Here is a 14,312-nt window from a genome sequence, read left to right on the forward strand (position 1 = left end):
CTATATTGTGGTAGTAAATAGTTTTAAAAAAATTGCCCTTTTTAGATCACTAAGTGCCCGTCTCACCCTTTGCCCCCCCCCCCATCTTCAACAGCTTCTGGTGCCTATGGGCCTGTGTGTTTTGACTGTCTGTATTCTCCTTTGTGTTGCAATTGCTTTTTATGTCTCTGATAATGGAAGCTCCCATAATGAGTATTGCAAATTTTTTTTTTTTTTTTTTTTTTTTTTTTATGCTTCTGATTTTTTGCTTGCAAGTGTGTTCAGTCAGTTTATTTGATGGTGAGTCAAGGAAGTTGAGTTCTTGGGCTGTGTGTATTTACCAGACCTCTCAACCATACCAAATTCCTTGGTATTTACTAGTTTTGAGGGTAAAATATTTGGGTGCTACGGAGTCCCGAGTGGCCCCTGTAATTTCCGAATTCCCCCCCCCCCCTTTTTTTTTGTGGTATTATCACTTTAAATTTTTGGCTGATGTCAGCATGCCTCACCAGCCTATACGGGCGTGATGACATCAGCTACTGCCTATTACAGTAGAGCCTATTGAGGGGAAATGGGAGTATAACAAGCAATGGCAGCAATGCAGCATAATTTAAAGTTTGGAGAGTCCTCTAGGTAACAAGGTAAGAGGAAAAACAACACAACTTTATCTGTTGTACTCATATTCGTAACGGCTCTGTAGTTATTATGTGTCTATTTGCTGGCCAAGCTAGTGAGTGTAAGTGTTCTGCAGTTCTGACCCATTGCTCAACCATGAGCGTTTTATCTGCCATTCCTCCTCTTTTTACTGGCTGGCTAAGTTCGTATTTGTGTTTGAGTATAACTGCTACGTTTATCTGGTGTTAAATCACGTAAGTTCATTTATTTATTGCCGTGTGTCTAGTGTCTACTCAGCCTTGTCTGAGACTGTTATATCTGCAGTTCCTCCTCTTTTAACTGGCTGGCTAAGTTCTTTGAGCATAATTGCTGCATTTATCTGGTGCTATGTCATGTAAGTACATTTAGTGGAAAACAGGAGTGACAGGCATTGTAGTGGCTCCAAACCAGGTAACTGGGATAGAGGGTTTCGGGTTGATACTTAGATGGTTTCTGTTTTTGGGCTGTCTCAGGGCCACAACGCTTGGAAATGCTGAAGTCGACGTGGAATTTCATAAAATGGCATAAAAGGAAATTTATAGTTGCAGGTGTTTTATTGGAGGAGTATATGTTTTGGGAAAGTACGCACAAAAGAAAATTAGAGAAATGCAAGAACGAGAAGCAGCAGAATATATTGCTGAAGCGTGGTGGCAGTATCATTTTGAGAGCAATCAACGGACTTTTAACATGACAGTGTTATCAATGCTTCCTATTCCTACTGTTAGGGATGCCATAGTACAATCACTTAACTCAGAAAGTCTTACAGCATTACTTAAGAATAGGCCATCAAACAAGTTAGAAATCTGGGAAGATTTGAAGGTAATAAGTTTTACTAGAAGCAGCGTAGCTGTATACACTACTTGTATCCTCGTAGTTTTGTTGCGAATTTAGCTGAATGTCATCGGTGGCTACATCTATTTAGACAACACAGCTATCAGCAAAAATGGCTTAGTACCTCTAGCACATCCTGAAGTTCAACAGCAGTACCTGTCCAGTATTCATCATTTACTTGGAGGAGTTCTGAGTGAATTGATAACCATGGTAAAGCCAGCTGTCCAGAAAGTCTTGGGAAGTGTAAGTGAAGTGTATCCATGAAAGGAAGTGTGTGTCTACTCAACCGCAGCTTTTCTGCAGTTCCTCCTCTTTTAACTGCTTGTGTTTGAGCATAATTGCTGCATTTATCTGGTGCTAAGTCATGTAAGCTAATTTGTTTATTGCCGTTGCCGCATAGTGTGTGTATTTTCAACCGTTGCAGTTTCCCCTCTTTTAACTGGCTGGCTAAATTTGTTCTTGTGTTTGTAGTATGTGTTTAATCCTTGACCCGTTGCTTTCACAGTGGGTAGCTTTTTATTTGGTGCAAGTTTATTTATTTTATCATGATTCGGCATTGCTTTATTTACTTTAACTGGCTTTTACAGTTGCTTTACTTACTTTAAGTGACTTTTAGATTAGAGCTGTGTGTTTGAGCATTTTAAGTGATTTAGCATGTGTTATTTTATCGTGATTCAGCATTGCTTTACTTTAACTGACTTTTAGAGTTGCTTTACTTTAAGTGGCTTTTAGATTAGAGTTGTGTGTTTGAGCATTTTAAGTGATTCAGAGCGTGACGTCTGTGAGTCTATGTTTCAATGCTTCAGTGAATGTGAGTTTCAAGGGCAGAGAAGTTTTAATGCTAAGTTTATTTTCAATGTGAGACTGTATTGCATTGTTTAGCAGATGTATATTAGTGTTTGCGCTATAAAATGTAAAATAAAATCCAAATCATTGTAGAAGTAAAGCAGTACATTAGTGTTTATGGTAAATAGGGTGAAGTAGCCAAGTAATGGGTCATTGAAATGGCTGTAGGGAAACTCTGGGGCCATATTTTGGCTGTCTTCTTCAGTTTACATTTGAAAGTTGGCATCCCACAATTCCATTGGAGTGGATGGGATTACATAATTATGTATTCAAATTTTATTTTAATCAGTGTACAGATTTGTACCTATTTTTCACGGGCCTTTGTCCAGATTTTTGATGCTTCCAGGTTTAGAGGTATGGTGTGCACCCTTACATCCAGCACACGGTTATGTTGTGCAGAAGAAGTCCACTCGCTTGAGTTCAGAAAAATAATTTGTCAGATGTAAAATAAGAAGTCTACTCGCTTGAGTTCAGAAAAATAATTAATCAGATCTAAAATGCTGCCGACCTATAAACACTGCAGTTACTTAGCTCTCCAAATACTAATATAAATAATGACTTTTTCTGACAAAAAACACGATTCGGGAGAAAAATAAAACTTGATTGTCATCAAGACTAACTATTACAACTTGGAAAAACTACCAAAAACTGAAGAAAATATTGAAAAATAGGAAGATTACCTTTGATACTGCCAAGATTGCTTCACATGTGCTCTGCTGGCTGGCTGACTGAATCACCCGGAGGCACTATCTTCTTTCATCTCCTAAGCAGCAAAAGAGAAATAATGCCAAATGACTCTGGTACCATAGACTAAGATGTTAGGTAGTCCAATCTCACCTTCATTTTTACATATCAGGAAATAAATTCTCCTCACCACTACAAAAGACGACAAGGGTAGACAAATGAACAAAGAAAAAAGACCTTAAGTGTCGTCCACAGCTTCAGGCTTCAGACTGTTAAGACACAATTTATTGCTTAAAAAGTGAAGCTGACAGGTTGTAAACTTCACTAGAATATGATGAACTGAAAATAGTTGAATTTCCAAGCAGTTGTCATCCACAGCTTCAAACTTCAGGCTGTTAAAACTCAATTTGTTGAAAACTTAGAGTGAAGCTGACAAAATGCAAACTTCACTGAAGTACGGAAATAATTAGCCTAGTAATTAACATCCACAACTTCAGGCTTCAAGTTGTTAAAGCACAGTTAATAGATGCTTGGTAAGCAAGGCTGACAAAAACATATACTTCACTGGAGTGTAAAAAGCTGATGAAATTGTCCAAACGATACAGCTTCAAACTTCAGGCTGTTAAAACTCAATTTATTGAAAGCTTAGAAAGTGAAGCTGACAAAATGCAAACTTCACTGAAGTACTGAAATGATTAGCCTAGTAATTAACATCCACAACTTCAGGCTTCAAGTTGTTAAAGCACAGTTTATAAATGCTTTGTAAGTAAAGCTGACAAAAACATATACTTCACTGGAGTGTAAAAAGCAGATTGAACAGTTACAAGTGAACTTAAACACTTATGATAATAAGCTTAAACTACAAAAAATGGGTAAACTGAATCGAGATCATAGGGATTTTACTAATGGTCATATCTTTGAATGGCCTAGAGAGGACAATACTAGTCGAGGACGTCCCCATTTTTCAACTACCAAACAAAGGAAATCCATACAAGGTTTGGCTGTAAAAGAGACTGTTAACACTTTGCATCCTTCTCTAACGACTACTACCTCATCAACTTCTCTTCCCTCTTCGACTTTATCTACAGGAGAGGAGGTTCCTACTGTCAGCACTGATATTGTCATCAGGGATCTGGGAGGTACTGGTGCTAACGATACCAATGATGGTAGTAATTCCAACACCACCATCAATTGTGCTACTAGACCTAAAGAAGCGATGACGCACCTACCAGTAAACTGTCCGTTGCCGGTTTTTGTGAGGGAGAATTCGTACAGGCCACAGAGGACGCAGAGTCAAGAATGCAAACGGAAGAAGTTAGTGGACTAAAAATTGGGGGTAATGACTTAGTAGTCAGCTTATCTAAGACCACACTGGATCCTGATGTTATCAGCCTGTTAAACAAGGGGCTGAGTTTTATTCCAGCTGTTTCTTCTAATGTGAATGAATTCATGACGGACGTTAGGTTGTTTTGCAGGAACGTGTCCCTGAAATGTATTTTTGGAGAAGGTTCTACGAAAGAACAGCAGACCTATAAGAAATTGAGTTTATTTACTCCAGTTAATCCTCCTCAAGTAGAACTTTTTATGAAATTGTGTGAGGATGAGATAAATAAGGGAGAGGCACAACAGATAAAGTTAAGAATTGTTTCTATAATTAAACAGGAAAGAAAAAGAGGCTCTCCAACAGCTGAGAAGGACAAATAGCTTGGTGATTAAACCAGCAGATAAAGGTGGCTGCATAGTAGTGATGGATGCAGACTGGTATCGTAATAAAGTTTCACTGATGTTGGATGACAACATGACTTATCACAAATTGAGTAAGAAAGAAGTAAATCAGAGAATTGAACGTATCAGAGGGAGCACCTATGATCTATTGATGGAAAAAAGGATCAGTCAAGATTTATATGAATTTTTTGAAACACCTCATCCTATGTTTCCCAGCATTGGTGGATTACCTAAGATACATAAAGATATTTTGGACCCTCCTTACGTCCCATTTTCTCTGGGAGAGGATGGATCACTGAATCAATATCCATGTATGTTGAAAATGAAATCAAGAAAGCTTTGCCTTATGCTACCACTGTCCTAAAGGATACAGGCAGCTTCTTGAAAGACTTGTTCTCCACTGTTAAGTCTCTGGATGGTTTTGATAACCTTCTACTTGTAACTATGGACATAACCAGTCTCTTTACTGTGATCCCCCATGAGTATGGCCTGAGGGCCTTACATGATTTTCTGGTTAGACATAACTTAACAACGGAACCTCTTTGTTCTCTGCTGGAATTAGTCCTTGAAAATAACATCTTTATGTATGGAGATACCTTTTGTTTGCAAACCTGGGGTGTGGCCATGGGAACTCCATGTGCCAACAGTTATTCAAACTTGGTCTTGGGTGAGTGGGAATTTATAACAATCTTCAGTGATGGAAATATCTGGAAGAAAGAACTTGTCTATTATGGGTGATTTGTGGATGATGTTTTTTGTTTATGGAAAGGAGGTACTGACCAATTGGATCTTTTTGTGAGCTTTATTAACAACAGCACTGACTTCCTTGAGTTCAAAATGAAACACTCATCCTCAGTCATAGATTTCTTGGATGTCAAGATACATTTACATCCAATTCAAGGTCTCTCTACTGGGATGCATAGGAAAGAGACCTGGCAAAATCATTTCTTACACAGGCAGAGCATGCATCCAAGACATATTTTTGATAACATCTTTGACAATCAAATCTTAAGAGTCTCAAGACTATGTACTGATGAGGAGGAATTCTACGTAGATATTTGAAGGATAGGGCTTACCAGGAAAATAATTTTCCACCAACTTCACAGGTGCAAGCCTATAGAAAGCAAAGAGGTCAACCTTATTACTCAGAGAGGTCTGAACAAGCATCACAAAGACAGTCTAATGATACAACACCTCAACAACTTAGATGTATGCTTACTTACAGTTCAGACAATCGACAGGTCTGTGAAGTGATCAGGAAATTTTGGCCGATTCTGACAGAGGATGACAAAATAAAGAACATCGTTGAAGAGAGACCCAGGTTTCTTTACAAGAATAAAAAGTATATCAAGAGATTACTATGTCATAAAGATGGCTTTAAATGTGGTGGTCCACTATCAGACCGCAAAGGTACTTTTAAATGCTGCAGATGCAAAGTTTGTCCTTACTTAGATACTAGTAATGCATTTCTTCATCCAGTTTCTGGACGTAACTTTCATTTTGATGTTTATGCTGATTGTACTACTAGACACATAATCTATTTGGCTACCTGTCGCAAGTGCCAAGCTTTTTACCTTGGTAAAACTGACCAATGACTAAAGGATCGTATTCTACGACATGTCAGAGACATTGATCAGAAAGTTCCACATAATGCCTTAGCAGCACACGTATTGGTCCATCCTACACATAATTTCTTGTTTAAAGCTGTGGAAGTGGTCACCCAAAACATCAGGGAAGGAGATGTCCATAACAGGACAGAATTGAGAGAGATCTTTTGGATCAATAATTTTAGAGCCAATCGACCCCCAGGTCTCAATACAATAGTACCTCTCAGACCTGTTCTAAAATCTAGAAGAAACCTACCAAACATCAGTACATGATTCTAGCATCTTTAACATTGAACTACATTATAGGAGACAAATCTCCACTTTGAATATTTATTTTTGTCCTGTGCCTTTAAGAACACCAAAGACAATTAGCTACCAGCTCTTGGTTGTGTTTCCTTTATAAACAGGAAGAGCTAACCACACTTTCATATGATCTGAAGAAGGCATCTGCCGAAAGCGCTTATCGTTTGGACAATTTCATCAGCTTTTTACACTCCAGTGAAGTATATGTTTTTGTCAGCTTTACTTACAAAGCATTTATAAACTGTGCTTTAACAACTTGAAGCCTGAAGTTGTGGATGTTGATTACTAGGCTAATCATTTCAGTACTTCAGTGAAGTTTGCATTTTGTCAGCTTCACTTTTTAAGCTTTCAATAAATTGAGTTTTAACAGCCTGAAGTTTGAAGCTGTATCGTTTGGACAATTTCATCAGCTTTTTACACTCCAGTGAGGTATATGTTTTTGTCAGCCTTGCTTACCAAGCATCTATTAACTGTGCTTTAACAACTTGAAGCCTGAAGTTGCGGATGTTAATTACTAGGCTAATTATTTCAGTACTTCAGTGAAGTTTGCATTTTGTCAGCTTCACTTTTTAAGCTTTCAACAAATTGAGTTTTAACAGCCTGAAGTTTGAAGCTGTGGATGACAACTGCTTGGATATTCAACTATTTTCAGTTCATCATATTCTAGTGAAGTTTACATCCTGTCAGCTTCATTTTTTAAGCAATAAATTGTGTCTTAACAGTCTGAAGCCTGAAGCTGTGGACGACACTTAAGGTCTTTTTTTTTTGTTCATTTTTACATATGGGTTCGGAGCCAAACCTCGGCTCTGACTCGGCTGATTTACAAACTGGAAGACTTCTGGTTGGCTCGTGGCTAAGCAGGTATCCCATGGTGCACTAGTGCAATCCCCACATCTCATTTGCCTCGTCGACGAGTTCAGATGTGCTTCTCTTAGCTCTGGATAAGTCCTTTTCAAATTCTTTACATTCATATTGGATATTGCATATTTAGTGTTGTTATCTTATAGGCTTTTGCCTAAGTTGTCCTTGTGGACTTTTTTGGCTGTAGTAGTATTAGTATCCTGTGTGCCAGTTAGGCGCCGTTGCGCATTTTGCCTAGGTAGAGCGTTAGTTTTGGAATTCTTTTTCTGCTCTTAATCCAGAGGGGCTCCTGTTGATTTATTTGTACTGCTCGGAACCTTTTGGTCTCTGTTGACTGTTAACTTGCTATCTTTGTCGGGGATCTGCTAAGGTGATATTTATAGGATTGCTGTTGCTAGTTTCTGCCTTTTAGTAAGTTACCGAAAAATTTGCATTTTTGACATCTCAAATTTTTTTCCTGTGTGGCTGAACCTCTGTGTGTGTGTCTGTGTTAAATATTTGGTCTGTTTAAGTTAGAAGACCTAGTTTCTTTTACACTGGGCTAGGCCTGTTTAACTTAGAGGACCTAGTCCTTGTGTAACTCTTCTGCAGGGCTAGGCCTATTTTAGTTAGAGGACCTAGTCCTCATTTATTCTCTCCCTTCCTATCTCCCCTCTGGTTTTGCGTGTGTGTCTGCAATGTCTAAGGATAGCATGGAGCATAAACCCCCTGGGTTCAAAAAATGCATGAAATGCTCCCAGAAAATGTCTTTGACGGATGGCCACAGTAGCTGTGTCTACTGTTTGGGGGCCATCCACTTGCAAGAATCATGCTTGTTCTGTCATGTTTTCTCTCTTAGAATTTTACAGGAGAGGAAGAACAAGCTGATACTTAAGGGTCTCTTGAAACCAGCCTTTGAGGAAGCTTTATCTAGTTCGTCGGCTTCCTCCAAGACCACTAAATCCAGATCAGAGTCAAAATCAGAATCTTCAAAAAGGCCTTCTCCGGCACCGGCTGGTGTCTCGGCGCCACCTGCCAAATTACCAAAATCTGCCTCCTCGACTCCTCAGTCTTTGGAGCTGAAGCAGAGCATCTTGATATCAGAGTCGGTCACAGGTGCTTCGGTGCCGACTTCTGAACCATTGGAAATAGCAGTTGACTCTACTGCTTGGAGCCGGTCTGTAGAATCCCTACCGGTCTCCTTGCTAATCAAGTCTCCAGTGCCTCCTAGGTCGAGATCCCCTGCTTTATCTTCCAGATCTTCCAGAAGCCTTTTGGAAGAAGATGTGGCGATGGTAGTACTGAGACTCCTGAAGTTGTCTGCTCTGCCTAAATTTTTGTTGACTCCGACCCAGTCAGTCCCGGATCCACTCGATCCAGTTTTGTCCTCGTCTGTTATTCTTCTTCCGAGCCTTGTTGGCCTTTCGGAGTCAGAGTGCTTGTTACCAGTGGAGGAACTCTCGGTTCCGGCTCCCCTTGCTGCTGCGTTGGAGCCGAGTTCGACTCCGACATGCTCGGCTCCATCCGTCATGTCCAGGGACTGAAGCTCTTATGTCGGCGCCGATGGGGAGGGTTGGAATCGATCTTCTTTGGTTCCAAGCCTTCCTCACAGTGTGTCCGCCAGGGTGGGCTCAGACCCTGCATCTATCTCGGAGCCAATGGCTTTGGCTCCGGCACCAACCTTTGTCTCTTTGGAGCGGGGGAGGTCTTTGGAGCCGGAGAGGTCAGCTTTCGAGGTAATGAGGAGCATGCTGTCTCAACCTACAGCCCCATGCCAGTGGTACAAGCACTCTTCCCCCCAGGGCACCCACTTCAGTCTCAGCACATACTCTCTCCGGAGACAGCAGAGTCCCACAGCCTCAGGAGCCACCAGCTGGTGACACCCACTCTTCCAAGGCCTCCCCAGAATGTCCCTTCGAGGAGCCCCCCCGGAAGAGTGTATGCAAGAGGAAGCATATTGACTCCCAGGATGAGTCTCTGACATCGGACACTGACCTCAAGGAGTTGGAAGGGTCCCCCAAGTCGTCCTCTGATGATATCTCCTTTGTGGACATCCTGGAGATCCTTAAGCAGAGGTGCGACTGGCCCACTGTCAACCCTTCTGATGAGGAGTCGGTGTACCTGAAGGCTTTCAGGTCTCAACCCTTCGCCTCTTGGGTGTCTCCACCTTTCGAAGAACTAATGGATCTGGTTAGTCGGAAGGTGTGGGATACTCCCGATGCCATGGAGCCAGTCCCCAGGAGACCAGATAAGTTTCTGTCCCTCGTGGAAAAGAGTCCATGGTGGTGGCGGTGGCCACGAAGAAGTTGGTGAAGACTTCTTCCTCTGTTCACCTGCCAAACAAGGAGTCTCGACAGATGGACAGATTTGGGAAGCATGTATTTAGTTCAGCGGCATTTACACTTCGATCTCTGAACTATCTTACTCACTTCACGAGGTTGCAGAGGGATCTCCTCAAGGAGTTAGGAGATTCCATACAGAGTGCTTGTCCTGAGGGAGTCCCTGATAGGATTTCTGCTTAGTTGTCCACCCTAAATTCTGTAGTTAACTCCTCCATGCGGCTTATCTCCCATGCGGCTGATGGAGCGAGCAGAGCAGTGGGTTCAGGAGTTGTCCTTAGGTGCCACTCCTGGATGCTCCTGTGTAGTTTAGTAGAGCCGTTCAAGTCCACCTTCACCAATGACCTGTTTGATGGTTCCTCTTTGTTTGGTCCCAAGGTGAAAGAAACACTCACTCGGCGTGAGCAGGAAGGAATGACTGTCTCTACCGTGGGAGTCCGTTTTACCGTTCCCTCTCAACCATACCCCAAAGGTCAAAGGGGAGGTAAAATGTGGTTCATATAGTCCCAGAGGGTCTTTCCGGACACACAGAGTGAATCCTCCTTCAGAGGCAGAGGAGGAGAAAATGGTAGATGTTGTCCTAGAGGCAGGGGTGGTCCGCAATACCAGCAAGGTCATGATTCCTTTCGAGGGCGGCCTTATCAGCGCTCCTGATGTGGGGCCCGACTGTGTTTCTCTGGGGCCAGTCGGGGGTCGCATCTCTTTGTATTCAGAAGCCTGGCTAAATATCACCCAAGACAAGTGGGTACAAAGAGTTGTTACCAGAGGCTATATCATACCCTTTTCCCTTCCACCATTTGTACCCAAAAAGATCCCAGATGTTCCACCCAATCACAGGGATAAGGCAACTGTGGAGATCAACAAGTTTCTCTTAAAAAGAGTCATCCGGCCCATCCCAGCAGACCAGACAGGATCTGAAACTTACTCCAGGTTCTTTTTAGTCCCAAAACGAACCAGAGACTGGAGGCCAATTTTGGACCTCAGCAAATTAAACTAATCCGTGAAGAAGGACAAGTTTCAGATGGTCACACTGCAGTCAATACTCCCATTCTTAGGGAAAGACTATTGGATGTGCTCTCTGGATCTCCAAGATGCCTACTACCATATAAAAATGGACAAGGTGTCAAGGAGATATCTGCGCTTCCAGCTGGGAGCCAGTCATTATCAGTTTCGTGCTCTGCCTTTTGGTCTCACTGCAGCCCCCAGGGTGTTCACCAAATGCATGGCAGTAGTGACAGCTCACTTGAGACGTCAGGGATTCCAGGTGTTTCTGTATTTGGACGACTGGCTCCTGACCGCCCCCACCAGGCATCTACTCATTCAAAACAGGGACGCCACCATTCAACTTGTGCTCAACTAGGGATCTCCGTAAACTGGGAAAAGTCTGCATTACTGCCCTCGCAATCTGTGATTTTTATAGGCGTAGAGGTAGACACAGTGGAAATGAAAGTTCGTCTCCCCACCAAAAGAGCACAAAACCTCATCTCACAAGTTCAGCGTCATCTTCTGCTTCCGAAAGTCAAAGCAAAATGGGTTCTTCAACTTCTTGATACAATAGCGTCAACCATTCTGTTAATACCTTTAGCCAGGTTGCACATGAGAATCCTCCAATGGCTCCTGTCTTCCCAGTGGTCATTCCAATATCTACCACTGAGTCACCCTATCCTGCTGATGGAATCATGCAATGGTGGATAGCCCCCAACCACTTGTTTATGGGAGCTCCCTTCATTCCTGCCCAACCCGTTGCCACTGTGACCACGGATGCCTCCCAGGTAGGGTGGGGGGGCATTATCTTGGCAGGACTGTCCACGGCACATGGCAAGAATACGAGGCTCATCTGCATATCAGTGTTCTGGAGATGAGGGAGGTGCTTCTGACATTGCAAGCACTTTAGGGCCTTCTTCCTCCAGGGACGATTGCGATACAATCAGACAGCATGGAAATCAACGAAGGCACAAAAAACCAAGCAAAAGAAGAACACAAATCCCCGGACACAGTAGAATTTACTCACGGCTTTAATACTGACAAAATAAACTGGACTTAAAGCGCTTTTCGTCTGCCCTCATAGCAGACTTCAGAAGTGATTTTTACACACACTAATAGCAGTTTAAATAGTAATTAGTACCAAAAATGTGGGATAGTTAACTCATTAAAGAAATACACTCCAGATAAAAGATTAAATCATACACAAACCTAAAATGCATAATGTTTACTTAATCAAATACAAAACGTGTCTATAATTTAATAAAATCTTACACATGAACACAAAAACAATCCCCAATGGGATAAACCCATAAATAAACTTGCTGTTTTTCTAAACAAGCTCCCAAGATTAAAAATAATTGCAGAAGTATTGTATACATTTGGATCAAGCTCTTTGACTCATACAAAAGTGAATAAAATGAAATCAAATTAAACTTTCAAAAAGTTTAAATAACCCTAAAATAAACATTTTGTCTCAGCAAGCTCTTCAATTCAAGAATGCTGTTGATAGAAATAAATTAATTTAAGCCAGGAAATTTACCTGCATCTAATTTAATCTTTCACTTAAGTTCTAGCTCCTCCAACAATCGGACAACATGTCGGTTGTGTGGTATATCAACAAACAGGGCAGTACCAGATCTTACCCACTCTGTTGAGGGGCCATATGAGATTGGGAATGGGCGATTTCTTCCCAACGCTTTCTGGTGGCAATGCACATTCCGGGGACAACCAACGTGATAGCCGACAAGCTAAGCCGGGCAATCTTACTGCCTCACGAGTGGTCTCTGAAACGGGAAATAGTGGAACAGATTTTCCGGAGATGTGAACAGCCTTGCTGCGACCTTTTTGCCAGCCCAGTCAATGCCAAGTGCAGCAGCTATTTTTACATGATTCCCCCTCCAGGGGAAACACCCAGCGATGCTCTGGTCCACGATTGGCACACGGGACTTTTGTATGCCTTTCCTCCATTCCCTCTTATCTCCAAAGTGATTCAGAAAGCCAATCAGCTGGGAAGCAAGTTGATCCTCATTGCTTCTTACTGGCCTCATCAGGTCTGGTTCCCCTTCCTTGAGCCTCTTTTCCTGTACGATCCTTGGATTATGGACCCAGTTCCAGATCTATTGTCCCACATGTCGTGTTCGCTACATCCCACCCTCCACACCCACAAATTGACAGCATGGCCGCTCCAGTTCCATCTCTAGTCAGGCTTCATGATGTTTCTTCCTCAGTGTCACATATTCTCTTATCCTCGCATAAACCCTCAACCAGAAGGCTGTATGACAGTAAATAAAAAAGGTTTTCTATTTGGGCACAGAAAATTAATGTGGATCCTTACACTGCTCCTATTCCCGTAATTCTGGAATTCCTTTCTGAGCTTTTTCAGCAGGGATCTGCCACGGCCACCATCAAAGTACAGTTGGCGGCAATCTCTCATTTTTATTTAGGGTCCCCAAATGCCAACATTATGTCTCATAAGCTATGCAAACTTTCTTGAGAGGGGCCACTTTATTGAGACCACCATTATAAGAACCTGTGGCTTCTTGGGACTTAAATTTTGTGTTGTCCAAGTTGACATCCCCTCCTTTTGAACCTTATCACTCATCTTCTTTAAAATATTTGTCTTGGAAGACTGTGTTTTTAGTAGCCATTACGTCAGCCAGACGTGTATCTGAGCTACAAGCCCTGTCTATTAAGTCACCTTATTTAATCTTTCGTAAAGGCAGGGTATCTTTACGTACCAGTCCTTCATTTGTTCCCAAAGTTTGTTTTAATGCCACCTTAAATCAGTCCATTGAGCTTCCAGTTTTCTTTTCCAATCACTGTAATGCAGCTGAATATTGTTTCCACCAGCTGGACGTTCATAGACAGCTATGTTTTTATTTGTGATGGACCAAAGAATTTCGGACGTCAGACCAGTTATTCATTTCTTTTTCCGGCTCCAGATTGGGCTTACCAGTTTCTAAGGTGAAATTGTCTAATTGGATTTCTAGTTGCATAGCCTTCATGTACAATTCAGAGGGCAGACCTTTACCCCACAGGATCAGGGCTCATTCTACCAGGTCCTGTCTACCTCTGCAGTCTTTCAAGCCAGGGTACCACTTGATCATATTTGTGCAGCAGCTACATGGGCTACCCCTCACACCTTTAGTACACATTGTAAATTGGATTTGGCTTCCAGGGGTAGAGCATCCTTTGGCTCCATGGTGCTCAGGAGTATTTTCCAATGAGCCACCCAAGAATAAGGCGCTAGGGACGCTGCCCCATATCTAAAAATGAAGGTGAGATTGGACTACCTAACATAAAGAAGTTATGTACTCACCATAATGTTCCATGTTGGTAGTCCATCTCACCCTTCATTTTTACCAACCCGCCCTCCTGCCCCCATCCTGGAAGATCTGGAGGTAATAATTTGATTGTCTTGGTTGGTGACCCTTTAGTATTGGTTTGTTGGTTAGGGTTTTTTTTTTCTGTTTCTAGCAAGCAGCAAACAAGATCTGGGGATTGCACGGGTGCACCATTG

The 14,312-nt window shown here is 42.1% G+C and overlaps 1 pseudogene; it reads left to right on the forward strand.

The window, feature by feature from the left end:
* Positions 1-1,123: 1,123 nt before the first annotated feature.
* LOC122815067 overlaps positions 1,124-14,312 on the forward strand; it is an 84,564-nt pseudogene continuing 71,375 nt past the window's right edge.

Source organism: Protopterus annectens, chromosome 1.part1 (assembly GCF_019279795.1).
Source record: "Protopterus annectens isolate FY-2018-M chromosome 1.part1, PAN1.0, whole genome shotgun sequence".
In the NCBI taxonomy this organism is placed as follows: domain Eukaryota; kingdom Metazoa; phylum Chordata; order Ceratodontiformes; family Protopteridae; genus Protopterus; species Protopterus annectens.